The sequence below is a fragment of the Leptonychotes weddellii genome, chromosome 8 (assembly GCF_054177405.1).
Source record: "Leptonychotes weddellii isolate Sample4059 chromosome 8, ASM5417740v2, whole genome shotgun sequence".
Lineage (NCBI taxonomy): Eukaryota > Metazoa > Chordata > Mammalia > Carnivora > Phocidae > Leptonychotes > Leptonychotes weddellii.
Window position 1 is genome coordinate 128771173 of NC_138376.1, and position 27858 is coordinate 128799030.

The following is a 27858-nucleotide window of genomic DNA, read 5'->3' on the forward strand; positions in this document are numbered from 1 at the left end:
ACCCCGGGATCATGACCTGAGCCGAAGGCAGATGCTTCACTGACTGAGCCACCCAGGCGCCCTGGAGGCTCAACACGTCTTCACGGAAGTAATATCAAGAAGAGAAACTGATTGGGGTGCCTGGGTGGCTCAGTCGGTTAAGCGACTGCCTTCGGCTCAGGTCATGATCCTGGAGTCCTGGGATCGAGTCCCGCATCGGGCTCCCTGCTCGGCAGGGAGTCTGCTTCTCCCTCTGACCCTCCCCCCTCTCATGTGCTCTCTCTCATTCTCAAATAAATAAATAAATAAAATCTTTAAAAAAAAAAAAGAGAAAGTGATGCATAGCGTGTGAAATCAAACACAGGGCTTGGTGTAGCAGCATGCAAAGCTGTAGTTACTGTGATTACAGTCAGAAAGGCTGGCCGCTTCCAATTTCCTTTCTGCAATTCAATTAACCTAATGCGTACCTTTCTGCTTTAAGGTGTTAATTTTTTCTATGCGAGAAAAAACCAAAGGAGGACGGAAGACATTATGACAGTATAAAATCTAACGAACAGATGAACGGGATTGTTTGGGATGTTTTCCTCAGCTAACATTTGCTTTGTGAACCCACTTCCTAGCTGCTGTCTTCAGAAGAACTTAAATTGCTTCCCAGTATCATTTTCATGTTTTGGAAGAAACGGACTCACATTTCTCACAATCGGGTTGGAGCTTGATTTTGCATGAGAGGGGAGGGTTACATCTGGAGAAGAACTGCCCCATCCCCCAAATAACTGGGACACGTTTACGTGGATCATAAATAACAGACTTTTAAACGCCCCTCACAGGCACAGCAATCTTAAAATTAATAATAATAAGGCAGGCGTTGATAACATACAGTAGGTAGCCAAGGTGATTCAAGGTCAGTTTCTTCTTCTTGAAGCATCTGCAGATAATCAGCCTCTCCCAACCACCCACCTGACCCTTCACAAAAGCAGCGCCCTGACATGTGCAAGCTACTGATGAATGCAGCCTGGTTTGCGACGGGCATATGTTTTATCAAATGCACTTGTAAGGGACAGAGTTGGGACTGAGCAGGCTTGAGCATCATGAAGGGGTTGTGGTGGGCACAGGCACACTTCTGCAGCCCCTGGAAGACACCACGCTGAATCCCAAGGATGCTACCACCAGTGGACATGGCGAGACATGGAAGCCTACGCCTCCACAAACGAGATCCGCTGAGCCACGTTGCCCCTCCTGGTCCTACTTGGCCACATGCTCAGTCTTGAAAGCGTCTATGTTGCAAGATTCTCCGGGGTCTTTGTTGGGAGGACCAAGCACAGATAATGCTACAGAACACCCACTGCTGGGGTCACTGCATTTTGCGCAAAGGCTGCAATGGTCTCTGTCTCCGAGGGACCCCTAGGCGGCCACCCCATCCGTCCTTGTCTGGTCTGTCACCAAGCTGCCTTGTCTTTCTCTGTATTACAGCAAAATTCCATGTGTACCGCAGCATACTTCATTCATTAGGAATTTGATAGGTTTTTTCTATGCAAGGATTTTTAATTAGGATTGTTACTTTTTTGGTTAGTGCTCTGGCTACAAAATTTCTAAGGTTTTGAATGTTCCACTGCAACCCAGTATTTCCCCAAGCCCTTGCTATTTTCAGTGGATGATTTTGCACCATGCAAGGTTTCTCAGGAACACATGGATTGCTTTAGAGCTCACACACCTGTCCTGCCAATCCCTTAGCGAACACTTCGAAGGTAAGACGTCTTATTGCATTCCGTGGCTAACTTTTATTCCACTTACGGTGTGGATGTATGGAGTTATAATTCATATGCTTAAAACACCTTAGCTTCTTAATGTTTTATGTTTATTACTGAAACTTTGAGAAGTTTGCAATTATTCATGTATCCAGATATTTAGGTACAATTGCTATAATTTGTGATGTAATGTTTAGACCTTATGAACAAGCCTCTCTGCCTAGATGTGAGCCTCTTCAATGTCCCCTGCAACCTAAGGACCTCTTTAAACTGGGTATTCCAATCCTTTCCCAGGTAAATAAAGGTATTTTCAACCATGTCTCTGATGACTGCTTCTGTCTTTGCGGTTCCGTTTTGTCCCTCAGGAACATCTGGGATTCTTAGGTTCCCACTAGCTTCCCGGTGTTCCCTCTCCATCAGCTTTCAATTTTGTTGGAATCTGGACCGACTCAGATCACACGCCTGAGCTCCAGACTCCTCTATCCAATATCTACTCAACATCTTATTTTGCATATCTCAAAAGCACGTCAGTGTCCATACGCACAAGGTCCATACCTCTCTCAATACTCCCTAACTCAACAAATGGTGTCCATCCAGTTACACAAGCTGAGAAGGGGGAGACACTCCTAACACTCCTCTCCCTCCTGTCCTGTACCTCATCTGCCACCTCGGCCCAACGATTTTATCTTTAAGTGGTCCTCAAATTACCCACACCTCTGTCTCCACCACCACCCTCCTGAAGCAAGCTATGGCCATCCCAGACTCGGACGACCGCAGAAGCCCCTCACAGGGTCAGAGCGGCCCTATGAAACACAGACCTGAGCACATCACCACCCTCTGCACAAACACTTCCAGAAAACTGTTTCCAGCACATCACCACCCTCTGCACAAACACTTCCAGAAAACAGGAGTAAAAGAAAACGTCTTCAACTTGGCCCAGGCTATATTCCCAAAACATTTAGTAAACATCACAGTCAGTGAAGAAACTTTAAAATCAGGAGCAAGGATACCCGTTAATATAACAAGTGTCTAACCTGGTACCAAAGGTCCTTCCTTACCAAAGGAATGAGTGGGGGGGGTGGTGAGGGGAAGGAGGGGGACAGGGAGAGGAAGAGGAGGGAAGATGGAGAGGAGGGGCAGGGAGAGGGAAGGGGAGAGGAGGAGGAGTGGAGAGGGGGAGGAGGGGAGAGGAGTTAGGAGGAGGAGGAGAAAGGGAAGCGGAGAGGGGGAGGGGGAGGAGGGGAGGAACAAGGGAGGGGGGAGGAGGGGGAGAAGGAGGCTTGAAAAGGAAAAGATCAAAGACTATTCTTACAGGCAGATGACATAATCCTATACACAGAAATCCCAACAGAATGAAGGCACTTAAAACTAATGAGTGTTCAAAATGTTGATGGATATAAAATCAGTTTAAAAATCAATAGCATTTCTCTCTGCCTAGAATAACCAATGAAAGTTTTTATCAAACTTATGTGATGAATTTTTATCAAATGCCTTTTCTGTATCAATAATCACATGGTTAATGTGGTGATCACTGAGAAAAGACAGGAAGAACCTGATCAAAAAATAGGAAACTCATGAAAATAGTTTGGACCAAGAGAAATATGTATCTGACTAGTAAGTATATGAGGAAACATAGCTCACTGAACATTATCAGAGAGAAATAGTGAGGAGATGTTACTTTACAACCGTCATATTTATACAATTCTAACAGTCTGATAGCGCTGAGAGTTGGTGAGCGTGGGTAGAAATAAGGCCCCTCACGTGCCTCTCTGGGAACGTGAACCCCTGTAATTGCTCAGGAGAACATCCCAGCGGTAATGCAGATTAGGTACCAGTGTGATCTGTGACCTGTCCGTCCTTGCCATGTGGCCTGGAGACCCCACCCCGAAGACTAAAAGGCCACACGGCAAGGGGACAGCTACTTAGGTAGGCTTTAAAAGCAGTTTTGGGGGAGAAATGCAACGCTGTGACAACTATCAAAGTAAATTAAAATATCCACACATGGCTGTCCCTCCAACCCACATGATCACAGAGGGGGCACAGCAGACCAGACCCCCATGGCCAGGACGGAGCCCATTACCATATCCCGTGCCTTGAACAGTAGTCACGAAACTCTGTGTATGAAGTCTTTAAAAAACACTAAAAGGTTCAATAACGATCTTTAGAATTATTGGCCGAGTTGTAATGGTCAGATGGATAAATTCGATTTAGGGAAAGAGCATTACCAAAATTGAACAAGGCCCAAGATATCTGTAATTAGTCTTCAGGAAAAAGATTATCCAGAAAAGTCAAGGCTAAAGATGGCTCAGAGAAGTTCATAGGAAAAGGGAAAGAAACCACATCTAATAGGCATCTACCTTGTGGCAGGCCCTTGACGTAGGTCACCTTAGAGAACGTTCTCAGTAACATGACGTAGGCGGCATCACCGCTTCACAGAGATGGAGGGGACCTCCCTGAAACTGCGCAGCAGGACTGGAACCCAGCTCTGTCTCACCCTGACAGTGAAACGCATTACGGCTGGGAGACTTTCAGGGATAAGAGAAGATCAGTTTCCCAAATGCAGTATTAGTCTTCATGAGAAAATACTGTTGATCTGCTAAGAACAATGTAAACAGGAACCTTCTAGAAACAAGTGTAGTGGCGTGGTAAGGGACACAGCTGGATTATAGGTGAGTGTGGTGGGGAGGTAACAGAAGAATTCAAATCCTTTGGCTCATATTTCAGGACAGTGAGGATCTGGGCACACTTTAAAGGATGGAAGAAATATGGAATTGAGGGGCTTCCAAGACCCAGGACATTCTGAACGAACAGTTCCAGAGGCATGGCAAGAATTAGATTGCCACATTGACTGAAGAATTGCCTAATTATCTTCTTTATTAGTTTTATTGTTTGTTATCTTTAAAGAAGAGAATTTGTCTTGTAATATTGTATAACCACAGGAAAAAAGGAAAATATTCGCTAGTATAATTAAATCTATGTTTTTACATTTAAATTCATATTTAATTCATTAAAATGTGTTTTCCGTTGATTCTGGAAAAAAGACTAATTGAACTCAGTATATTTTTATCATTAAGTAATAACTCTGTTGGAACCATAATAGGATTAAGCTTGATGTCAAATTACAGTTAAATCACTTTTAAGATTAGTAACTCGGAGGGGCGCCTGGGTGGCTCAGTCCGTTATAGATTTCAGCTCAGGTCATGATCTCGGGGTCCTGGGGTCCAGCCTGTGTCAGGCTCCCCACTCAGCGTGGGGTCTACTTCAGGATTTTCGCTCTCCCTCTGCCCCACCCCTTGCTCTCTCTCTTTCTTATTCTCTCAAATAACTAAATCTTTTTTTTTAAAGAATAGTTACTTGCATTTCACAAAAAAAATTCCCATCTCTCAGAAAATTAAGCCATATTCAATGATCTCCTTTATTAGGATGTTGTAAAATGGTCAGATGTTAAAAAAAAATTAATTTCGGTGTAAATAGACACTCCCCATTTTTCCTGCCCTCTGACGTGGCCACCAAGCAAGAGAGCAGGAGGTGCTCGGTGACACCATGCAGACGGACACGTGGGGCCCTGAGTGGAAGCACGTGGAACCACGCGGTGTGTGCTGGGGACACAGGCAGACCTCACTGCCAATTAAAAATATCGACAGGTGTGAACTTACTGTAAGGTTTCACCACAGTGGTTCACGTTCCAAAACAATCGAAATCTTTTCATTTTCAACTTTAATTACATTTTCAGAATAGATGATTTCTCAACTGGAGTCTCGACCATCGATTTCCATGGGCAAAAAATGATAGAAACAGTAAATTGTACCACAAAATTAGTTATTAAGCTCTGTGGATTGAGTTGAGCTAATTACATAGACAACTGGGAGATTTGAGAAACACAGGTGATGTCCTGCTCTGTACGTCCATATGCAAAGAAGAAAACAAGAGCGGGATCACACACGGACAACAAGCCAGGAGCCTGGACAATGGTAACTCCTCATTCTGACACCTCCCATCACTTGCCCTTGGGACATCACTTATCCTGACTGGGGCTCAGTTACCTCTTACCTAACACTGGGCAGTCACTCACGCTGGGTGTTTGTAAAGGGGGGATGGGGTGATGCTTTCAGGGTGTTCTTCATACAAATGTAACTCATCACTGCTTTTATTAATGGGGGAACCAAATCCTTCGTCCCAGAAGCCAGCAATAAAGATAGGGCATGAACTTAAGGATAGCTACATAACAGAGAAGAGGAAACTAAGATTGGTTTGGTTTCACTTTAGTTTCAAATCATATTCCACTTGTAATCATTGTTATTCTTGACACCACCTCTGTCCCACGGGAATCAGAATCACAAATGAGATTGGTGAGGAACCTGATGTGCAGGTGGGTCAAGAGGATTAGCAAATGTCAAATAACAAAAAGAAAAAGAGGAGGGAGGGAATGAAATTCGATCCTGGCGCATTCTTTAGCCAGCTGTGTTCAATCTTTCCCTGCCATTGTCTGGATTTATAGGTGCATAAATGTACCCTCTATTCTCCAGCATGGATTTAATTATCGTCAAGAAGTACTTTTCAAATAAACACTTCAGTTTCTGTGTCGGCCTCTGACTCATCACAGCTGAAAACAAATTAGGGGTTGCAAAGGTCCACATGATGTATGGAACAACTGTGATTTTCTAAATGGAAGGACATCTTTAAACAGCTGAGAGAGCTTCAATTTTCATAAGCGCCATATTCCATATTTAATCAGAATCTGCCATAGAAAGTCATGTGCAACATCCCGAGGGAATACTAATCAAACCAGTGCAGCTTGAGTTTAATCATACTCATGTCTTGAGTCATCCATGTCTTTTTCTCCTTTCCTTATCAATCTCCTGGTTTACTGCTGTTAAAGACACTCTTCTGACGCCATCTTGGGCATGTCAACTAAAGAACTTATAACACGAACCTCTGAACATCTGAAAGACTCGGTTCGATTTAGCTTTCTATGTTACACCTCATTTTGAATCCGAAGTACTAAAGGTAAAACTCTAGCCGTGACCCCAGCAGATGCTGGGGCTTGAAATCAGTAATATCTGATTTAGATGGATACCCAAACGTTGCTCCCAGCACTGACTGTTTCCCCAGCAAGAGGTGCTTCGTGCCACACTCCTCAGTCCACTTTCTTATGCAATACTGTGTACGTGCATGCCCCTCATGCGGGGGTGTGTGTCAAACACTGTCTCTACTACATCCTGGAAGCATATATATTACACATGCAGAAGATGGGACATGTGCTCTTTTCCCTATTCCTCTCATTAAAAACAAGCAAACACTCTGGACACCTCGTAGAAAACAAACATAAGACTCTAAAATGTGGAGAAAAGAAGGCAGGTGAGCTCCGGACTTCAGGACACGGTGGTGGTCAGTCCCCTGGGTTTTCTTTTTGCCTCGTGTATCCCACACCTGGAACTGAAGAACCAGCAGCCCCAAACACCAACGGGCACAGAGGAAAAAAAGGAGAAGCCCCAAGGAAAGCCTGTCCTCTCGTGTGGGGCTGCCTAGAGGCCTTCCTCACCAGGCTGTAGTGAGGGGCCCACCAACCCCACAGGGGTGGCGTCCACCACCCAGTGGACATCAGGGCTTCAACCACTGCTCAGTGGTAACAAGGCCACACCTTCCTTTGGTGGCAGTGGAGGCCGTCTGGGAGCCAGAACACCCCCTTCTGTTTAGCAGCAACAGACCCCCACTCAAGAGTCAGTTGGAAAGTGGTGGTCTTCCACCCATCTCTGTAGTAATGAGGTGGCACCCCCACATCCTCTGCTGCGGTGGTGTCTGAGCGCACCTGTTAAACCCAAGCCTTAGGAAGGATCTGGGGTCTCACCGCATAATAACTAAAAACGCACATTTCAACAACAAAAAAATCACTCATCACACCAAGAACCAGGAAGATTTCAATCCAAATGAAAAAGACAACCAATAGATGACAAAACAGGATGACAGAGATGTTAGAATTATCTGACAAAGATTTCAAAGCAGCCGTGAAACAATGCTTCAAAAAGAGGTTGAAAACAGGTTGAAACAAATAAAAATAAATAGATAAAACCATCAACTAAGAAACAGGAAATGTGTGGAGGAACTAAGTGGAACACTGGAATCTGAAAAATACAACAAGCAAAATTAAAAGTTTGCAGTTTGGGCCCAATAGCTGAATGGAGGGAACAGAAGAAGGTATTAGTAAAATGGAGGATAAAACAATAGAAAACCCTCCCCTCCAAATCTAGAGAAAGAGCAACATCAACCCAAAGCGAGCACAAAGAAGGACATAAATAAATACAAATCAGTATGAGGAAATGAATGAACGAATAAATATAAACAAAAAGCAGTAATCAATGAAATTAAAAACAGAAAAGCAATAGAGAAAATCAATGAAACAAAGAGCTGGGTTTTTTTTTAATCAATAAAACTGACAAACCTCTAACAAGACTGACAAAGGAGAGAGAGAGAGCACGCACAAATTAGCAGTATCAGGAACAGAACAGGGGGCATCACTACAGATCCTGCAGACATTAAAGGTTAATAAGGGATCCAGCTCAGCACACAGATTTGCCAAGGCACATGAAATGCACCTGGGGATGGACACACTGCTGACATGGCCCACCCACAGGGGGATGGACCTTTGTAAGAGGCCCGCACAGGCTGGAGAGGGAAGTTCGGCGTCATCCGGGCAAGAAAGTCTGGATCTCAGGCCCTTGGAGCATGGTGAGAAGGGAGAGGTGCAGAATCTGGAGGAGTGCATCCTCTGGTGAGGGCCAAGTCCAGACGCAGGCCAGACAGGGCTCCTGATGCTCAGGTCCTGGGACAGGGGCTCCTCTTGTCCAAATCTAAATACCATACTGATAATTTTTTTTTGCTATTGATAAGGGGACGACACCCATAGACAGATACAGAGGACTGCTAGGTCCTTGGGGCCAAATTGACACCCATCGTGTAGGTTTATACGAGGCTCTGCCGCTGCACCACTCACTATTTGACAAGTACTTACGGGGTGTCTGCGCTGAGCCAGGAGCTGGGCTACGCTTACAGGCTGGAGGCAGAAGACATAAGAGGGGCCGCAGCAGCCTAGGGAGAGGGGTACCAACGCCTGCCGTGGAGCAGCTCCACACGCTGCCGCGGTGGTCACCACTCTCCCCACGTGGTCTCGATGCAGCCCCACGAGGGCCACAGATTGCTGTGTCCTTACATGTCCGGAAAATGTATTGAGACCAGAGGGCTCTGCCTCCTCAATTCCTCCTCACGTATGCTTCCGTGTGTTCTATGGACAAAGATTACCTGAATAGCTACTACAACACAAAGTGTATCCTGAGTTTTCTGTTTTATTGGCAGAGAAATAAGCCGTGCAGCGCACCAGTGAGGTGCGTTAATTAGAACGTACTAGTACACATTCGGGGGCTGACCATCTGAGATGCTCCACCTGAGATTCTCAAGGAGATGCTCCACCTCGACAGGTGTGTTGAATGACTTGCTCGTCCACCCTCAGGTGGGAGGCAAGGTTCTGCCGTGACCAGGGGGAGAGTGCCTGATGAAGGAGTTCTGCATTCCTGACAACTCATTTAGAAATTAAGCTGAAAAACACAGGCACGTGATCACGAGAGAGGATGCATCTTCCGTGGAAGCTGCCTCATGGGCTTGCGATCTGCGGTCTGGTGCTTCTCCCTGGCACTGATGCTCCCGCCCCGGCACCGACACGTCCCCACCCTGAGTCCGGCTCGCCGCCCTAGTCCAAACAGCTCACATCTGGTTTCTGTTCAGACTGTAGGAACTGGAGCTGCACAGCTCAGCTTTGTGGCCACTGGGTTCCTAGAGATCAGAACATACTAATCCGTGGCTGGATTTCACGTGGAGAAAGTGTGAAGGTTTTTTTTTTTTTTTTTTAATCATAGTTGATTAATAAAATGAGAAGAAAAATAAACCTAAGGGAAGCTGAGGGGGATGAGAGAGCAGATTTTCATCTGTGCACGTGGACCATGCAGCAAACAAGCAGTAGCCCTTGCTTTGTGCTCTGTTCTATTAAGTGAAATCTGGGTCACAGCCCTGGGCAGAAATGCAAAAACATTTGCACATGATATGGAGGGAAGACAAATAATAGGAATATCGAGGAGTGGCTTAAAACATGAGAAGAACAAACGAGTGAATTACAGGTCCTGGAAGTGAACCCTTTCCCAGCCCAATGCAGTCATTTGCTCAGACTCACTCTCCTAGCAAGAAAAAACCCACAAAACCGAGTTTGTGAAATACTCAGTGTGAAACCAGAGGCAAAACCAAACGTGTCTCACCTGCGATATCCTAGAGGTCAATTTGGGCCATGTCCTTTGTAGAGGTGGTGATGGTGTGGTGGGATGTTCTAAAACTAGAGGAAGTTGGCCAGTGGACTACGGCACCCACCAGCAGCCCACTGCTGCTTTCTACAAAGTCAGTCTGGTGTCGCCCACATTAACCCCATCACTGCCCCCAACACCCGGCCCCAAACCCCACTGCTTCATGCCTCAGCCTCCAACGTGGCCTCCTGGTCCCAAGATCTCTGCCAAGCTCGCCTCTGACACCCTGAGCCAACCGCGTCAGTTCCCTGGTTGGTCGTCTGAGGTGGACCCTTCCTGCTGGTCACCCAGTCTGGCCCCAGCCCCCAGAATACAATACGGGTCACCCCAACATCCTGCAGCGGGCGGGCTGGGGAGGGCTCATTCTCCAGCTTGGTCTGCACGCTACCGCCTTGAGACTCGGAACATTCTCACACTGAAGCAACATGTTGGGTTGTGTTTGGGTTCCCATGATAAACCACAGAAAAGCCATCTGGCTCCGAGCGGGGGCCTGGCCCTTCAGGTTTTGGTCCTGAGAAGACACATCCACAAGACAGAAGATGGAGGGGAGTAAGAAGCTAGCTTATTTACTGGTCTGTTATGGGTTGAACTGTGTCCCCCAAAAGATCGGTTGAAGTCCTACTTCCAGAACTGCGCACGTGACCTTATCTGGAAATAAGGTCTTGGCAGGTGTCGTCGAGTTAAGATGGGTCATCCGGGTGGGCCCTGGTCCAAACTGCCTGGGTGCTCACAAGACGAGAAGTCAGGGATGCAGAGAAAGGGGGCCATGGGAGGAGGCAGGCGGAGCGCTGGTGCGTCTACACTCGAGGAGCGCCATGCACGGCCCACAGCCCGGCACAGGGGGCGGGTTCTTCTGCGGAGCCTGTGGAAGAAAGCAGCCCCACCGACGCCTTGACTTCAGGCTTCTGGCCTCCAGACCACGAGAGAATTCATTTCTAAGCTGTCTCGTTTGTGGCACTTTCTTACCAGCAGCCACAGGAAACCAATACCTGGCCCGGGCGAGTTTTTGTCAAAAGGCACAAGTTGGCTTCAGCACCCTGTGTTCTAGATTGTTCTCTTCAGCCCAGGGGCCCAGGCCTCACTGCCCTCAGCACTTGTGCTGGGGCTGTGCCGTGCGCATCTCCCGGAGGCAGCCGAGGGGTTGACGGCACACACCGCAGGCGACATCCACACCAGAGCACGTCCGCGGTGCGACAGTGAACGGACAGAACAAGGACCTGGGCAGGAGGGAGCCTCGGGGGAGAAGCACGCAGGAGGGCAGGGCAGCACCTGGCCCCTCGGTCAGGCCTGGAGCCAGACGCGGGCGTCTGGCGCAATCCCACCCCATCGCCCTACTCTGCACCTTGGCTCAGGGAGGCCAGGTCAGCTCTGCTCCGGGAGGAGACAGTTGGCAGGTGCAGCCCCGTTCCTGAGCCGCACTTCTCGCGGGCACTGGCCATCGGGTCAGGTGGACACGTAAATACCAGCAAGGAAGCCGCCAGCCCCGGCTACTGCCGCTCAGAAAGGAGTATGCCCGGGTGTGGGTGGGCAGAGTGGGGGAAGGTCGTCAAAGGGTATAAACTTCCAGGTAGAAGATAAAAATGTCCTGGGGTGCCATGTGCAGCGTGGTGACTACAGCTAATCACACTGTGCTGCATATCTGAAAGTTGCTAAGGGAGTAGATCTTAAATGTTCCTACCAAAAAAAGAGATGGTAATGAGGTGATGTGTCAGAGGTGTTAGCAGGAGCTGGGGCGGTAATCACCTTGCAGGATAATCAGCATGCGAGCTCCAGCTACTTAAACTTGCCACAGTGTTGCATCTCAATTACAGCTCAACAACCTGAAAAACACTAGTGAGAAAAGGCAGACTTGTGGAAGAGAAAAATCCAAAAACAGGTCCAGGTGTATATGAGACTTTAGAACGTAAGTGATATTTGAAGTCAGAACAGAAAGGAAAGGTTAGAAGAACGAGTGAGTAGAAAGGGGCAGGTGAACAGTTTGGGGAAAAAAACAGTTAAATCCCAGGATGCCTGGGTGGCTCAGTCGTTAAGCGTCTGCCTTCGGCTCAGGTCATGATCCCGGAGTCCTGGGATCGAGCCCCACATCGGGCTCTCTGCTCGGCAGGAAGCCTGCTTCTCCCTCACCCACTCCCCCTGCTTGTGTTCCCTCTCTCGCTGTGTCTCTCTCTGTCAAATAAATAAATAAAATCTTTAAAAAAAAAAATAGTTAAATCCCTAGGATACACCTTACAATTCAGAATGCCAGAAAAATTAAAAGTCTAACAGTGAAAAATGAACACTGAAATACTAGAATACAATAAGGCTGAGAGTTTGTCATCTTTTGATGGATGTGACTTTTCTAAGCATGAAATCAAGACTAAATTTAAAACTTTTGGATGTCAAAATAATATAATCAAAATTTAAACTTCAAAAAAATATTTGCACCCTGCATAACAATGACTTGATGTGCCCTATGAAGAGCTGCCTATGAAGATTAGTGAGAAAACGAAGAACGTGTACGTGAGCGGAGCAGAAGGACTGGGGGAAGTGGGGGGGGAGTGGGCGGGACTGGAAGCCCAAGACCAAGAATGGGGTCTGTGGGGAGAGACGAAAGGGAACAAAGGTGCAAGTTCAAGAACAGAGTGGTGGGGAAGGGTGGGGGTGCCAGACACAAAGAGCATATCTGCTTGAGTTCCAGAATGTTCCAAGAATACAAATTAGCACACTGGAAATGCATTTCTTTCATAATTAACTTCTACCTGGGACAGATATATTTGATACAGATTTTCACAGTGATGATTGTTTTATCGATTTATTTGTCATTTTCTTACAAAGACAAAAACAGCGTTGTGACTGTACCGTCACTTCCTTTAATTAGCTTCCTTAGTTACAAGCACCAGGAACGAGTGCAGATCTTATCTGCGGCAGGCTGTCACTCAGCCGGGGCAGACAGCCATCACAGAAGCTGGCCTGGGGAGGACGCTAATGCCTGGCAGAAACAGTGCTCAGCCTCATTTGTCAGGCGGGACTTCAGTCTCCAAGGGGACACCTAAACCAACTCATCGGGAAAAACTAAAAGCCTTGGAAAATAATTTTCTCTTTAAAAAAGACTAAGCATTCCATGTTTATTTGAGTAAAATTAATAATCTTAGGGCTATATCGAAACCTCGACCAAGGCATATTGCCTTTTTAATCATACACTAGAATACAAATCTACCTGAAAATACAAGTTTATGCACACATTCCCTTTAAAATCGTCAAAATACCTTGACCCCAAAACATGGATTAATGAGGACGTGTTTCCCAGAAAGTAACTAGCAAGTATTTCAAGAGAGACGTATCTCAAAATCTCACCAACTGTTAAAAAATACCTGCGTCCTCACACACACAGAGGCAACGGAAACTGGACAAACACCCTGAGATCAGTTATATCTCAGTAACTGACCTTGAGTTCTTGAAGAATGAAGTCCCCATATTTTCAAACATGTGAAACAGGTCTGAAGCCTGTTAACAGAATAGGGGAGGAGAAAGGTTGAAGGCTCCAAATCCAGCCTCTGGGTTTTTTCTCACTCGCCTGTGGTCTGGGTACATGAGCCTACGTGTGCGTGTGGACAACCGAACAACTGAAAGTTACTAAAAATTGCAGGTAGCAAAGACCTTGAGGTCTGTTTACTAACCACATAGACGAAATCCTCATTTTGACCCAAGGTTGACTCTGAAAACACAGCCAACGGACTACGGCGGCAGTCTGCAAGATGTCCCTGTCGAACACCAGCCTCTGTCGTGCTGAGCTCTGTCACTGCCGTGGGGAACTCTCATGGACACAGGTCCCTGCACAGGTTTGCCTGCGGTATAATACCTTATTTATGGAAAGTGAAATTTGAATTCCATACTATTTTCATGGATCATGTAATTTTAAAAAATTTTCCCCCAGTTATTTAAAACAATGTAAAACGTGTTCTTAGGTCATGGACCACACGAAGGCTGGCGGTGAGGACTGGTCTGACGTCACTGGTGCCTCCCTCCCCTGAGGGTCAACAAAGGGCTACTATTTCAACGGTGGAGCCCCGAATGAACCACAGCCAACCTGTGGAAGGAATTCCAGAGAGACCGAGAGGAGGGAGTCGCTCCTGCCTGGACAGAGGTGCTGGGGCCGGAAAGCAGCCCTCTCCCGAGCACCTGCCCCTGCTCCACATGGTGCTCTCAGTGGGGTGCTCACTACTGCTCTTCCTTTTCTGGTCTCTGCTTTATTTCTGCCTGGTCCTTTGCTGTCACTTCCCCAAATGGCCCCAGGTCCCCAGAGTCTTCTTCCTTTTTCACATTTCACTTAACCAAAACGTATGCAAGGTTTGATACCCGTAAGAAATTTAAATGAATCTGCGCCTGCTTGAAAGTCAAGTATGTGCGCCCTGCTCTGCCGTATCTCTCGTTTAATATTGTCACTTGAACAACACAGGTTGTCTGTAGTGATTTCTCTGTGTATCCACTTTGATCTTGGATGATTTCCTTGACCCGCATGAGTGATATTCTGGATCCAGTCAAGAGTTTGATTAGATATTGTTAAATATATCAGAAAATAAATGTACCTCACATTCTGCCCACTTATCATTAAAACACTAATCAATGGAGAGATACACGATCTAATCATTTTTTAAAAAGATTTTATTTATTTATTTGACAGAGAGAGACACAGCGAGAGAGGGAACACAAGCAGGGGGAGTGGGTGAGGGAGAAGCAGGCTTCCAGCTGAGCAGGCAGCCCGATGCGGGGCTCGATCCCAGGACCCTGGGACCATGACCTGAGCCGAAGGCAGACGCTTAACGACTGAGCCACCCAGGCGCCCCAACAATCTAATCATTTTTCAGATTGGAAATGACTACTTTCTGCTCAGGGAATCGCAAGGGGGCATGATTATTAACCTTGCATTCTTTCTGATAAACGTCACCCTAGTAATGTTGGTTATAGCGTATGTAGGAGATCTTATAAGGAATGTTCATATTATAATTTGCAAATTCTATGTCCCAACATTCAACGATGATCTGCAGAAGGGAATTCATGTCAAATTTCTCAGAAATGACAACTTTGGGATGTGTGGGAGAAAGAACTTCAGTCTGAACATTTAGCTGGTTTAAATCCCCAAGCTCCCAAATCTTAAGAGCTATATCTTTTTTTCTTTCTTTTTCTTTAGAGAGAGAGCGCTAGTGAGGGCAGAGGGAGAGGGAGAGAGAATCTTAAGCAGGCCCCACACCCAGTGCACAGCTCAACATGGGGCTCGATCTCATGACCTTGAGATCATGACCTGAGCCGAAATCAAGAGTCAGACGCTTAACTGACTGAGACATCCAGGCACCCCTTAAGATCTATTTCTTATCATTACTGGCTTTTATTTCTCATTGTAATAATCCAATGCATACTTTAAAATAATAGAACACTATAAAATAGACAACTTTTCTTTAAATAGATACTCATATTTTATTTTAAGTAATAAGTACCCAAATGTTTGGTGAAGCCTACACAACATAACTACCATTTAGGGAACTCCTACTACATGCTAAGAACACGGTAGATACTTTATAAACTCTCAGATGGGAGCATGATATTAATTACAATATTCATCTTCCAAGATCACAACAAAGAATAGGTTTCTAACAATTACAATCAAAAGATGAATATGTTGACTAAATTAAAGGACTAATGTTTCCGCGTCAGTGGGTAGAACTGAAAGTTGAATGCCGCCCATGCACTCTCCCCCAGTGTGAGCCAGCTAACCCAGAAGGAAACCCAAGGCGGTCTGACCCAGAACCAGAGCCATCAGCTACCATGTAACTGCTTCTCAAAAAAAAAAAAAAAAAAAAAAAAGGAAGATAATGAAAGGCATTATCCAAGGAAATTGAGTAAGACTTGAGTGAGTGAGAAACTAGCATTGAATGATTAGCTTTTTGAGACAGTTTGACCATCTTCCTAATTCAAAATGAGAGGAAAGACTTGGTCATAAGAAACATGGCCTTGATTTATTAAACACCTAGTTGGTGCTGGGTGTTTTTCAATGACCTCACCTCACATTATTAGTGCAGCCCTGTTAGCTTGTTATCTCTGCCCTCACGTACCTGGGAAGGAAAACCAGGCGTGAGCCCTTAATTGCTACAAAGTAGCAAAGCCAAGCCCGCCTCTTGCTGTTAAATCACGGTGCACCCAGCACCCCCCACCAAGTGCCCAAGTGGCTATGCCATAAACTCCCACATTTGACCTAAGATATTTGAGGAGAAGGTACTTTCTGAGAAGTTGCATGTTTGATACGAAAGGGTAATTTCTCTGTTGAAAGTCCTGTACTGCAAACCTCCCAGAAAACGGAAGGGGCTCACTGCTGTACAGCACCTGGGCTCATGGGAGTGCTCTCTTGCTATTTTAGGAGATGAGGGATTACTTATCGATTTCATGAGGATCGCAACTCAAAATCTGTAATTAAAATTGGTGTGACTAATGAAAGGATTTATGTTGAAACAACTAAAGACCAGGGCATATTAAATACCAAAAGCGCACATGCTGGAGACATCGATAGTGCCCCTTGGGATCCCTCTTCTCAGACAGGTTTTCCAAAATGCTTGCAGCCACCCCGCAGACAGGGAGAGCACGAGAGAGGAAGAGCTATGATGGCGTGTTATCTAGAGAAGAATCCGCTAACCAGACCTGAGCATGGACGTCCGCCTTTGGGGCACTCCTCATTTCTAGCACACGCACAGGACTCTCAGTCTCCCTATTATGGGACTGGCATCAAAGGAGGCTGTGTTGCTGGGAAGCCAAACCCACGGCGTGGGTGGGGCTTGGTGGGGCTTGGTGGGGCTTGGTGGGGCTGGCAGAAGTCATTCCGCTGCTGTGGACATAAACAGTCACCATCCAAGTCTATTTCTACATCCTTAAAATGAGGAAGTTAGAACTGATGGCTGCAGGGCCCTCCCCCGCTCTGGCCTAAGGCAGGGGACTTGTTTGGGCAAGTGGAGGCTGGTGCTAGGAAGGCCTTGGGCAGAACAATGGTCCTGAGATACTCATGAATCATTGTTTACAACAGAAAAACACCAAAACCCTAAATGCCCATCTCTAAGGAAATGACTTAATACAGCCTGGCAATTTCCTGCTGCCGTTTAAAAGAATAATGGAGATTTACCTCCAAGACACGCTGTTGAGTGGAAATAAACAAGTTGCAGTTATAATTACATGAACCCTCTCAAAATACTACTGTATATTTTACATAACCAAATATAAGTTTCTAAAAATAAGAAGAAAACCACTCTAAAGACAGGTGCCCTTGGTGGGACAGGAATTGAGGTAGGATGTACTTTATAGTCTGAGTAGACTCTTGCCTTATCTATAATGTTTCTATTTTTCACAAGGTGATTCCATTCTAATAATAATGACAAACAAATGGCATCTGGGGGGTCTGTCCCTTGATCGTAGCTGCCCTAAGGCACTAGGCTCAGGTTATTTGGTGAGCCTGGTCCGATGGAACTGGTCTCTCCAGAGGCACCAACAGCACCCTCAGGCTCTCTGTCAGCATTTCACTCTGGAGCAAGCAAATGTGGCATCCAGGAGAGGATGCGCAGCCCAGACCCTGGGGCCCAGCACACAGGACCCCACCAGTCCAGCTGAGAGCCCCTGGAGACAGACAGATAGGTGGTCACAGTTAGTTGGGCTGGGGCAGTGGAGGGACCCTGTGAGGAGGGAGAATTCTAGACGGGGCATGGATGGGTCCAGGGGACTCTGGGGCCCTGACACCCCCACACTTGTGTCTGATGAAGAACAAAGTACAGAGCAGGCATCCAGGTTGGAGTTAGGACACCTGAATCTGAGCCCTGCACTCAACTAGCGTGCGAGGTTGGGGTGCCGATTCTGAGCTCCATTTTCCTCATCTGGAAGATACGGATAATCGTGACCACGTCATACTTCACCCAGTGGATTTGGAAATCAGTGAGGTGACATGCGGGAAGGTCAGCTGTTGACCATGTAGCTCTTCAACTATACACCTGCAGCAAAATACTGACTTCCTGAAAGCCTTCCACGTTTTTTAAAGCCACAACTATCATTCCAGAGTAAAGGGAAGTTAAGGGAACAAAAGAGTTGGCAGGTCCGAAGCCAATGCCCTCAGAAGACCAGCAGGATGAGGAGGCAACGATGGGGACGCTGGGCAGTTTATCGCTGGGTTCGGCAGGCGGCTCCATAAGAAATGACGCTGCCACGTTATCGATCACAGCATGAAGGCAGGTCTGAGTCGCGGTTGAGACCAGACTCCGAAGCCAGGTTCAAGTTGAACCTCTACCTTTTATGAAGCTGGGTGACCCTGGGCAAGTGACTTCACCTCTCTGCTTTATCGCCCCCTCTTCTGTAAAATATAATGGTAGTATTGCCCCATAGGTTGTTAGGAAGAGGAGTCAATACTTAGGAGATACTTAGAACAGTGCCTGGCGCACAACAATTTCTGTGTAGGCATTTGTGAAATCAAGCCTGCGTGCCCACCACCAGGACATCCACTACCCAAAGGAGCAAGGCTTCCCGGTAGCTCCATGATGCTCCCAAGCAATGAGGCTCGTGCGCTCACGCTGGTGCCCGCCGGCCTTGGTCTCTCGCGGCTCCCTGTCGCCTACCACCTGCCGCATGGCGGGCGGGTACTGGCTAGGGGTAGGTTTTAAAGCGCCTTTCGAGGACTTCATTCATTCATTCATTCAAACACTGCAAGGCCTTCTGGGAGCTGCCGAGGACAAAAGTAATAGAAGTTACAGTCGTCGCGTCCACGGTGCCCATAACTTAGAAAGGAGATATTATCTCAGGACCATGTGCGCCCCCATTGTCAAATCTCTCCCCAGCTTGGAGAGCTGGATCTTCTGCAGTTGGGCCTAACTTCCCACTCTAGTCTCCACCTCTGTCTTTCTTCTGTCATCTGGGGGGCACCACACAGCGGCAGCTGCAGCACCCCCTTTCCAGGCAGGAGGTGCGTGTGGCCACAGCTCTTTGCAGCCTCTTGTGGGTCTTGAGTCTCTCCCTCACCAGGGGTGTCTCCAGAAGCGTGTTTGTTTTTTAAAAAATAACTTCTAGAAGACCTAACTTTTAAAATGGCTCTTTCTTAAAAGAACGAGTCCAGTTTTCTGAGCAAAATCACCCATGAACATGCGAGACCATCTGAAGAATGGAGCAGTGGGGTGCATCCTTGCAGTGCTGGTGGATCACTGTCATTTAAGACTGAGCCCTTTAGTCCCGGGCAGAGCCCCACACAAAGGCCAACCCCACACACCGAGCTGCTTCGGCATGTTTTACAACAGAATTTGCAGAACTGGGAGTTTAATGGAAGCCCCTTCCTTGTTTTGCAACTTCTGTCTACCCACTGAGCTGTTTGCTCCAGAAACTGCCAACTCAGAGGAGAAAATTGGGCGCCAAAGTTGAGTCAGATCCAGACCCTTCGACTCACAAACAGCCCTATTTGCATCACACAGCCTTGCCTGCCAGGTACCACCACTCCCATGAAACACACAGACACCCATTTCACACGCATCGAGTTATTACACTAGTTGATTTTATTTGGAATATCATAAAAGTAAATATAAAATAGAGTGGGAAAATATAATCAGGACAAAGGTATAATCCAAATATAGTATGATCAGAAAACACAAGCAGAATCAATCAGCAAGTGCTAGTCTTCTCAGGGCCTAGTTACCAAACGCTGGACCGCCCAGAAAAGCAACCTACATTTTGGGCATTGGTAAAACGGACGTAGGATAATGGTTCAGAAGGCCCAAACAGTTCACCCTAAATTCCAGCTCCGTGTGCCAAGCACTGGGCAATACCGCCTCTTCTCAAAGCCATAGGAGAATGCGTGTGGAGGCTGGAGGCCCTGCTCCTCTTTTCCTTTGGGGGAAAGGACAGGCCGGGACGCATCCCAAGTGGAAGGGTGTTCTGTGAGGCCACGGGGCCTTCAACTTGATGAAGAACCAGAGGAGGAGCAATGGGATCTGGGAGGACACCCAAGGGGGGCTCTAAAATACTGTCACCTGCATCCCAAGGTGCAACAGACCACTGATGTCACAGCTTAGAGCTCAGCATCACCTGTCAACCGCCTGATGGGGGCAAAGTGCCCATTCAACAGTGAGTCCCTCGTTTGCTCTCTATCACCTTTCTCGGGGGTTCCAGGAGAAAAATGCCATGACACCCTTTGGTTGGGGATGCCGGAAGGTGGTCATCAGCAGAGAGCTTTTTCATTTCCTTTGATCTCATCCTCTGAAACATTCAATGTTCTGTGCTTCTCTGGGTGAAGCAGAGCATCCCTTCTGGATATCTAGTTATTCCCCAGTTTCTACAGGACCAACCATCTTAGCTTCAGCTCAGGAATTCTATACGACTCTCCTGTCCTGGAATAATTTCAGCTGCTCTTGTTTGAGCAACTCTTTCTCTGTTCATCCATGTGTCTCCTCAGGACCCCAGGTGACACCAGCAGCGTCTTGAACATCTCGAAGCTCACTCCAATGTTGGGGGCCTATGTGCCCAGGGGATTTACAGAAAAGTTCTGTCAAGATGAAGAGTATAAAGGCCTAGAACAGGGTCTGAGTGGGGTCCAGATAAAGTTGCCAGAAAAAGCAGAGGTGAGTTAGGGCAGCTGTATCTTCTGGTGGGCACAGCCCTGCAGAGCCAGGGCCCATGCCAACCATCCTGGGGTCGAGACTGCTTCTACTGCCCTGTGGCTGTGACCCCGGCTTGGAGCAGAATCTCCAAGTTCTTCTGAAAAACCAAAGCACTAACTCCTCAGGACCAGTTGAGGCACCACGTGGGAGCACAGGCACGTACCGCGTGCGTATACACACGTATGATGTGCACAGGAGGAGAGACAGAGAGAGAGATCCACACCCCGAACACAGCCTCCGCCTCCATATCTGGTATCCGTAAAGCAGCCTGCAAAGATGTGCTCTCGCTTTTTTCCTCAAAGAAAAACCCTATCATTTCCTAAAAGTAGAGTTAGTTCAGACCATATTCTTCGAGCACAGGGCAGCACTTGAGAAATAATGCCCTCGTGTTTTCTCCCTTGTCCTGCTGTCTCGGATCCGGCCGTGCCCCGGGCCGGGCTCTGGTGGTGCGTGCAGTCCTGACTCTGGGCCGAGGGGCAATGCAGAGCAAACAGCCTGCTGGTGAGGTCAGATTTCCTAACTTTGTGGTTCCTCTGCTTGTGCATGGTCTGCAGCTTTGCTTCGCGAGCTTGGTGCTGCCGTCTGGTGCATGGCCTTCGGACCGAGAGCTTCCCTCCAAAGGGCGCCGTCAACGTCCTGATAAGCATGTTTACTGCGTGCGTCTTGAACTGAGCCTTGTTTGTTACTTACAGTGCAGGCTGCTTCCTTGTTTGAAATCTGTTTAGTCCAGACTTTTATAGTCAGTCTATCACAGACACATTATTTAGGGTGCAATGTTTCATATCAATAGGTAGGTTTTGTTTTGGGGGGGTTGTTTGTTTTTTTAGTTACTTTTATTGGCATTTATTTTATGCAGAATTTTCTTCTGCGCAACCTCCTCTTCTGGCTTAGGAAGAGTCTGCTCTTTCTCAGTAAGGCTCATCTCGATGGGGCAGGGAGAGCTCAGGTCTGGGTGAGTCCGACCACGAGCCCTGTAAGTTCTGTGCCGTATCTGGGGGCTCCGTTCACTGGGACGTGCTCAGGGACCAGAGTCTCCACCTAACCCTGTTAGTTCAGCATCACTCTCTGCTTGGAAGCATGTGCAGCCAACATTCAGCACTCTTTTTGGGGCCACCGACCCCGTGTTCAGCCCTCTGTTCGGCCAACTCCAGGTCGCAGCGACAGAGGCAGCCGCTCCTGCAGAGTGACATCCTGCAGACATGTGGTGGCTTTTCGCATGTGCGTACCTCCACGGGCTGGGCGGTTGCATGTGCGATCTTCAAGTGAACAGGAAGACGTGAACCTTTCGATTTGCATGATTCTGTAGGGTTTTCTGGGTCAAGAGAAGAGGAACAATTCTCAGACATCACCTCTGGTAGCTCAGGCGAAGAGCAGTTTTGTTTTTTGACTCAATCTGAGAATTAGTTTTAGTGTGTGTTTACCGCATGGACGCATTTGAAATGATAACTATGCTGGTCTCTGTTGCCGTACTTGATACTACGTTTCTGGTTTCCTGGTTTCCTTTGTGTTGTATCTTCTGCCGTTTGGCCTGACTTCTTAGTTCTGTGCTCTATGTATTTCTATTACATAGAGCCATCGACAGCTTGTTTTAATTAAAAGTTTTATGATAAATGTAAACTTCTATTCCTTGTCCCATCAAGTCTACACGGACTCCCTTAAGAGTAACAGACAAGCATGTTCGCTTACTTCTCCGCCTCATTTTGGTTTTGGTTTATTAAAATATTTAATTTTCCTGGTAAACAATATCTGTGCACTTGATTTATCACACTGAAATACTCTCTACGGACTCGCTGGTGTGGGAATTGAGGAAACAGACACAGGCTCCCCAGCTCGTCTCCTGCCGTCCCAGAGTCTGATGTCATCATTTCACGGGCTTAATGCTGACAACGGTCATGCTCTCTTCCGTCACAAAACCCCAACAGTTATTTGGCTTTGGTTCTGTATCTAAATAGACTCAATGTTGTCTCTTTTTCTATGGCTTTTCCAAGTACCCCTTGGCTTGCTGGACTCAATTAAAAAAAAAAAAAAAACCAAAAGATTATTATCACTCCATGACCTGACTTCTCCTGTATGTAAAATGTCTCAGTGTCCTTGTCCTTGAAGATGGACCTTGGCTCCACAGTAAATACTCACCCTGGGCCACCTGATGTTTTCTTTTTCAAACATTACATTGGAAAAACTGCATGTCCCAAAATCTAGAACTGATTTTTAAATCTTTGTTTATAATATATTAAGGTGAACAATTACCCTTTGTTGAAAATCATGACTGAAAATCATGAGATAACCGCAGAATTCAAATAGTGGCTTAAGAATCTTATACATCAAAAGAAAAATATTCAAACTTGCATTTAATTTTAAAAATGGATGGTGAACACGATCTACTTTTAGTTTGTTTCAATAGCCCACTACTTCGCAAAAATTGTTTTTGCTTTCTTAAGACTTAGATCTTGTTAAGATGCTCAATGCCTTTTATGTCTGTCAATGAAAACAGTTGCTATCACTTTTAAAATGTCACCCTAGGGGCTCCTGGGTGGCTCAGTCGGCTAGGCGTCTGCCTTCGACTCAGGTCATGATCCTGGGGTCCTGGAATCAAGCCCCACATCGGGCTCCCTGCTCTGTGGGAGGCCTGCTTCTCCCTCTCCCACTCCCCCTGCTTGTGTTCCCTCTCTTACTGTGTCTCTCCCTGTCAAATAAATAAAATCTTTAAAAAATAATAATAAAATAAAATGTCGCCCGAGCAGTTAACCTAACAGTGATAGGAAGAGCGCAACGAAAGAACTCAATCCTCTATTAAAGCACGTATTCCCAAAGGCCTGAAAGTAAAGCTCTACTTTCCAAGTGAAGAGGTGCTATGAACATCCTGAAATTGGGGGGATGGGCTGTGCACCCCTCTGTCCAGCTACCTGAGGCTCTGCATAGAGAACTCAGGATTTGCTTTTATATAAACGCCCATTTTTGTGTCAAGCTTTTATTCACCCACAGGATCCAATAGTCCTACTCTTCTATGGTCGAGTACCTTACATCAGAATTAACGATGCAGGACCTTACATCAGAAGGGAGAGTTAAATGGGGCAAAGTGTCTCACAGAGGGAAGGGATGAAGGCAGATGCCCCCCCCTCCCCGCCACCGGGCAGACCGGTGGAGATGCGGAGTGAGAAGCAAGGCCCTAGGGGTTTGATTGGAGGATGTGCGGGTGTGTGCATGGCATGGCAGGACACAGAATACAGGTACGGAGAGGACTGACGGCACACTTGCCTTTTACTGGGTCTTATTTATACGGCCTCAAATATCTCTAAAACACTTTGAGACGAGACTCCTTTCCTGCTACTCTTCTGCAAGTGCTGATAGACAACCAGAGTAAAACTCTTTTTTCTTTTAAAGATGCATTCATTTTTCAGAGAGGGAGAGAGTGCGAGCAGGGGAGGGGCAGAGGGAGAGGAAGAGAATCCTAAGCAAACTCCTGGCTGAGTGCTGAGCCTGACGTGGGGCTCGATCTTATGACCCTGAGATCATGACCTGAGCTGAAACCAAGAGTCGGACCCTTAACCGACTGGACCCCCAGACGCCCCCGTCCAGAGTAAAACTCTTAACCATCATCTGCAGCTCACTCTCAACAGATGTGAAATTCAGGGATAGCTCTACTCAACCTCCAAATGCTCAGAAAATGAAAGTCCAGCCACAACGACTCTTTCTAGCAGCTTCCCTGTCGCTTTTCGCCGATTCTGCCATTCTCAGCCGCCCCTGTCACTACAAGAGAAACACCCCGGCCTCGGATAAGCTGTCAGGTTCACCGTTAGACTCGGCCAAGCAGGACCCACATTAGCTAACAGCAGAGAGAACCATCTCTCTTTCCTTGTGCAGGGTCCACCTGCACATTTATACACAAAGACAAGCATTACTATTATAAAGAAAAAGCTCTCCACTTAAAAAAAAAAAAGATGCTAAGTTTTCTAATACAGGCATCAAATACATAAGGATGAGCCTGACTATGAGATGCTTCATTCCCTAAATATTTAACTTGATGGAGCATAACTGTAGATTGCTCTTTCTGAAGCCTAGTTAGGGGTAGATAAAATATAATGTAAATACAGTATTTGCTTGCTAGCTGAAATAAGTGTCTTTTTGTGTGTGCTAAATAAAATTAAAAGTAAGTTAAAGACAGGATTAGCTCTTCAAGGCACAAACAAATGGAAAGAATAGTCTCTTCCATAAATGATGCTGGGAAAACTGGATATCCACATGCAGAACAATGAAATTAGACCCCTATCTTATACCATTAAAATAAAATAATTTGAAATGGATTAGAGGTGTGAACAAGAACTGAAATCATAAAACTTCTAACAGAAAACAGGGAAAAGCTCCTTGACATTGGTCTTGGTGATGAGTTTTTGGATATGACACTGAAAGCACAAGCAACTAAAGCAAAAATTAGTAAGTAGAACGACATCAAACTAAAAAAGTTTCTGCACAGCCAAAAAACAATCGACACAATGAAAAGGCAGCCTATGGAACAGGAGAAAGTATTTGTAAGTGTGGTAAGAGGTTAATATCCAAACGTTAGGAACTCATACAATCCAACCACAACAAAAACTAAACAGTCCAATTAAAAAATGAGCAGAGAAACTGAACAGATATTTTTCCAAAGAAGGCATGCAGATGGTCAACAGATACATGAAAGATACTCAACATCACTCATCATCAGGGAAGTGAAAATCAAAACCACAATGAGATTTCACCTCACACCTGTTAAGACAAGAGATCACAGATGGTGGTGAAAATAGAGAGAAAAGGAAGCCCTCGTGCACTGTTGGTAGGAATGTAAATGGGTCTAGCCACTATGGAAAACAGAATGGAATGTCCTCAAAAAAAAAAAAAAAAGTATAACTACCATATGATCCACCAATCCCACATCTGAGTATGTATCCAAAGGAAATGAACACAGGCTCTCAAAGACACAGCTGCACCCCCACGTTCACGGCAGCATTATCTACAATAGCCAAGACATGGAAACACCCTAAGCACCCTAAGTGTCCGTCAATGGATGAGTGGATAAAGATATCACACGCACACATACACACACAGAACAGAATATTATTCAGTCATGAGAGAAAAGGAAATCCTGTCATTTGTGACAACATGGATGGACCTTGAGGGCATCAAGCTAAATAAAATAAGTCAGACAGAGAAAGACAAATACTATATGCTAGCCCTCATACATGGAGTATAAAACAAGCCAAACTCACAGAAACAGAGAACACAATGGTGGTTAACAGGGCTGTGGAGTGGGGAAAATGGGGAGATGTTAGTGAGAGTACAAACTTCCAGGTATGAGATGATTAAGTTCTGGGAATTCAATGTACAGCATGGTGATTATAGTTAATAGTACGGTATCATAGGCTTGAAGGTCGCTCAGAGAGTAGATCTTAAATGTCCTTACCACACACACAGAAAAGTGGTAATTACGTGAGGTGACAGAGGTGTTGGCTCATGCTATGGTGGTGACCATTTTGCAATATATGTGTACCAAATCAGCACATTCATTGTATACCTTAAACTCACATGATGCTACATGTCAACTCTATCTCAGTTCTGCTGAGGGGCTAAAAAAGATCATCCCTTCACAGACAAACATGCAGCATGGGAAATCACCAACATAAACAACTAGACTCGTTACACGTCCCAGACTCTAAGGAACAGTGATGTGTAGAAACCTATCAGGAATGTGATAAAATCGTGTTGAAAGACTGCATTTTAGAAGGAAGTGATCTCTATATTAGTCCATATATTACCCACTGGATTTTTAGGGCATTTTAAGTGAAGTTTTCACTATTCTTAACAAGAATAAAATCTGCCATTTTTGCACAAAAATCTCAGGATTGGAAGAAACATAGAGGTCATCTAGATCATCTTTAGACGCAAAACCCCCTTATGACAGACCCCCCCAAGGACCATTTGGCTAGCTATTCTCCAAAGAGGACCAATAGAAGGGAGGGAGAGCTGAAAGCTTGCTTGGAAACCGACCTGCTTCCCTCCCTCCCCTTCTCCACGTGTGTTCCTGTTTTATCCTCTGGACCCACACAAACACATTTAATCGTGTTTCATACTAGCACCGCAAGCGTTTTAGCACAGCAGAGCCTTCTAGTTCCCTAACCATGATTTCTTACAAAGCCTGGTGTCAGGAGAGCAGGGCCTCCTGCTGACGTTCAGGCTTCCAAGGACTTGACACAGGGAGATTGTCTATACTGCAAATATTTACTTGAAAGCCCGTGACCAGTTTCAGCGGCTGGAAGCCAGGGCTCCCACCACCCCCTGGCATGCAAGCTGGGACAGCTGGTGACAGGGCTTCTCCCAGGACAACTCTGGCTGCCGGCACCTGACGGTGGGCCAGGGTGGGTGGTGGAGGGACACCACAGCTGCTGCATAGGTTTGTCAGGAAAAGAGCCAGGAATTGTCAGAGCTTGGAAAAACAGAGCAGGAAAACTAAAAACAGGAGACCAGACCTCAGCTTCAGAAGTGGACCATTAGGGGAGGGTCAGGAAGAGGGGCTCATGCAGATCAGCTTCAGGGTCACATTCCCAAATGAGGCCACTCACCAAAGACTCTGATGTCACACAACATGGGTCATGCCTGGGATCCTGAAGGCAAGGTCTCTCCAGGTTGTCTTAAGGAAACCCCTGTGGTCCTAACTCACTCCTGCCAGAGGAAACTGAAAATCGTCTGTGTGGATTTAACAACAGGATCAGGGGATCGGGGGAATGTAGGATCAATACCACGTGCCTCCTTCCTCATTTCCAAAGCTGCCTTGTCTTGGTTTACATGGATTACAGCTCTTCTTCCTGCACCAGCTACCGAAGCCAGAGTGGGAACGGCGTGCCTGGAGGTGAGGTGCACACCAGCTGAGTCTCTGGTGCGTGACTGCTAAACGTTCTTAGAAACAGTAATTCTAGTGCTACAGCTGCTATTTCTTAAAGTTTAGGGGAACCAGTCTATCTGCATCCCTTGACCAGTCGTCCATCTGCATCCCCTGACCAGTCGTCCATCTGCATCCCCTGACCAGTCGTCCATCTGCATCCCCTGACCAGTCGTCCATCTGCATCCCCTGACCAGTCGTCCATCTGCATCCCCTGACCAGTCGTCCATCTGCATCCCTTG

At 46.5% G+C, this 27858-nt stretch overlaps 1 protein-coding gene and 1 long non-coding RNA gene across 2 annotated transcripts in view; both read right to left on the reverse strand.

The window, feature by feature from the left end:
- The window catches only part of RPS6KA2 (ribosomal protein S6 kinase A2), a 259047-nt gene that overhangs the window by 149212 nt on the left and 81977 nt on the right, over positions 1-27858 (reverse strand). The gene's annotated exons all lie outside the window — the stretch shown is intronic.
- LOC145723178 (uncharacterized) overlaps positions 19588-27858 on the reverse strand; it is a 20001-nt gene continuing 11730 nt past the window's right edge. The window contains exon 2 of the long non-coding RNA XR_014148069.1: positions 19588-22708. This is a non-coding gene — a long non-coding RNA (uncharacterized LOC145723178). The remainder of the gene's footprint in view (positions 22709-27858) is intronic.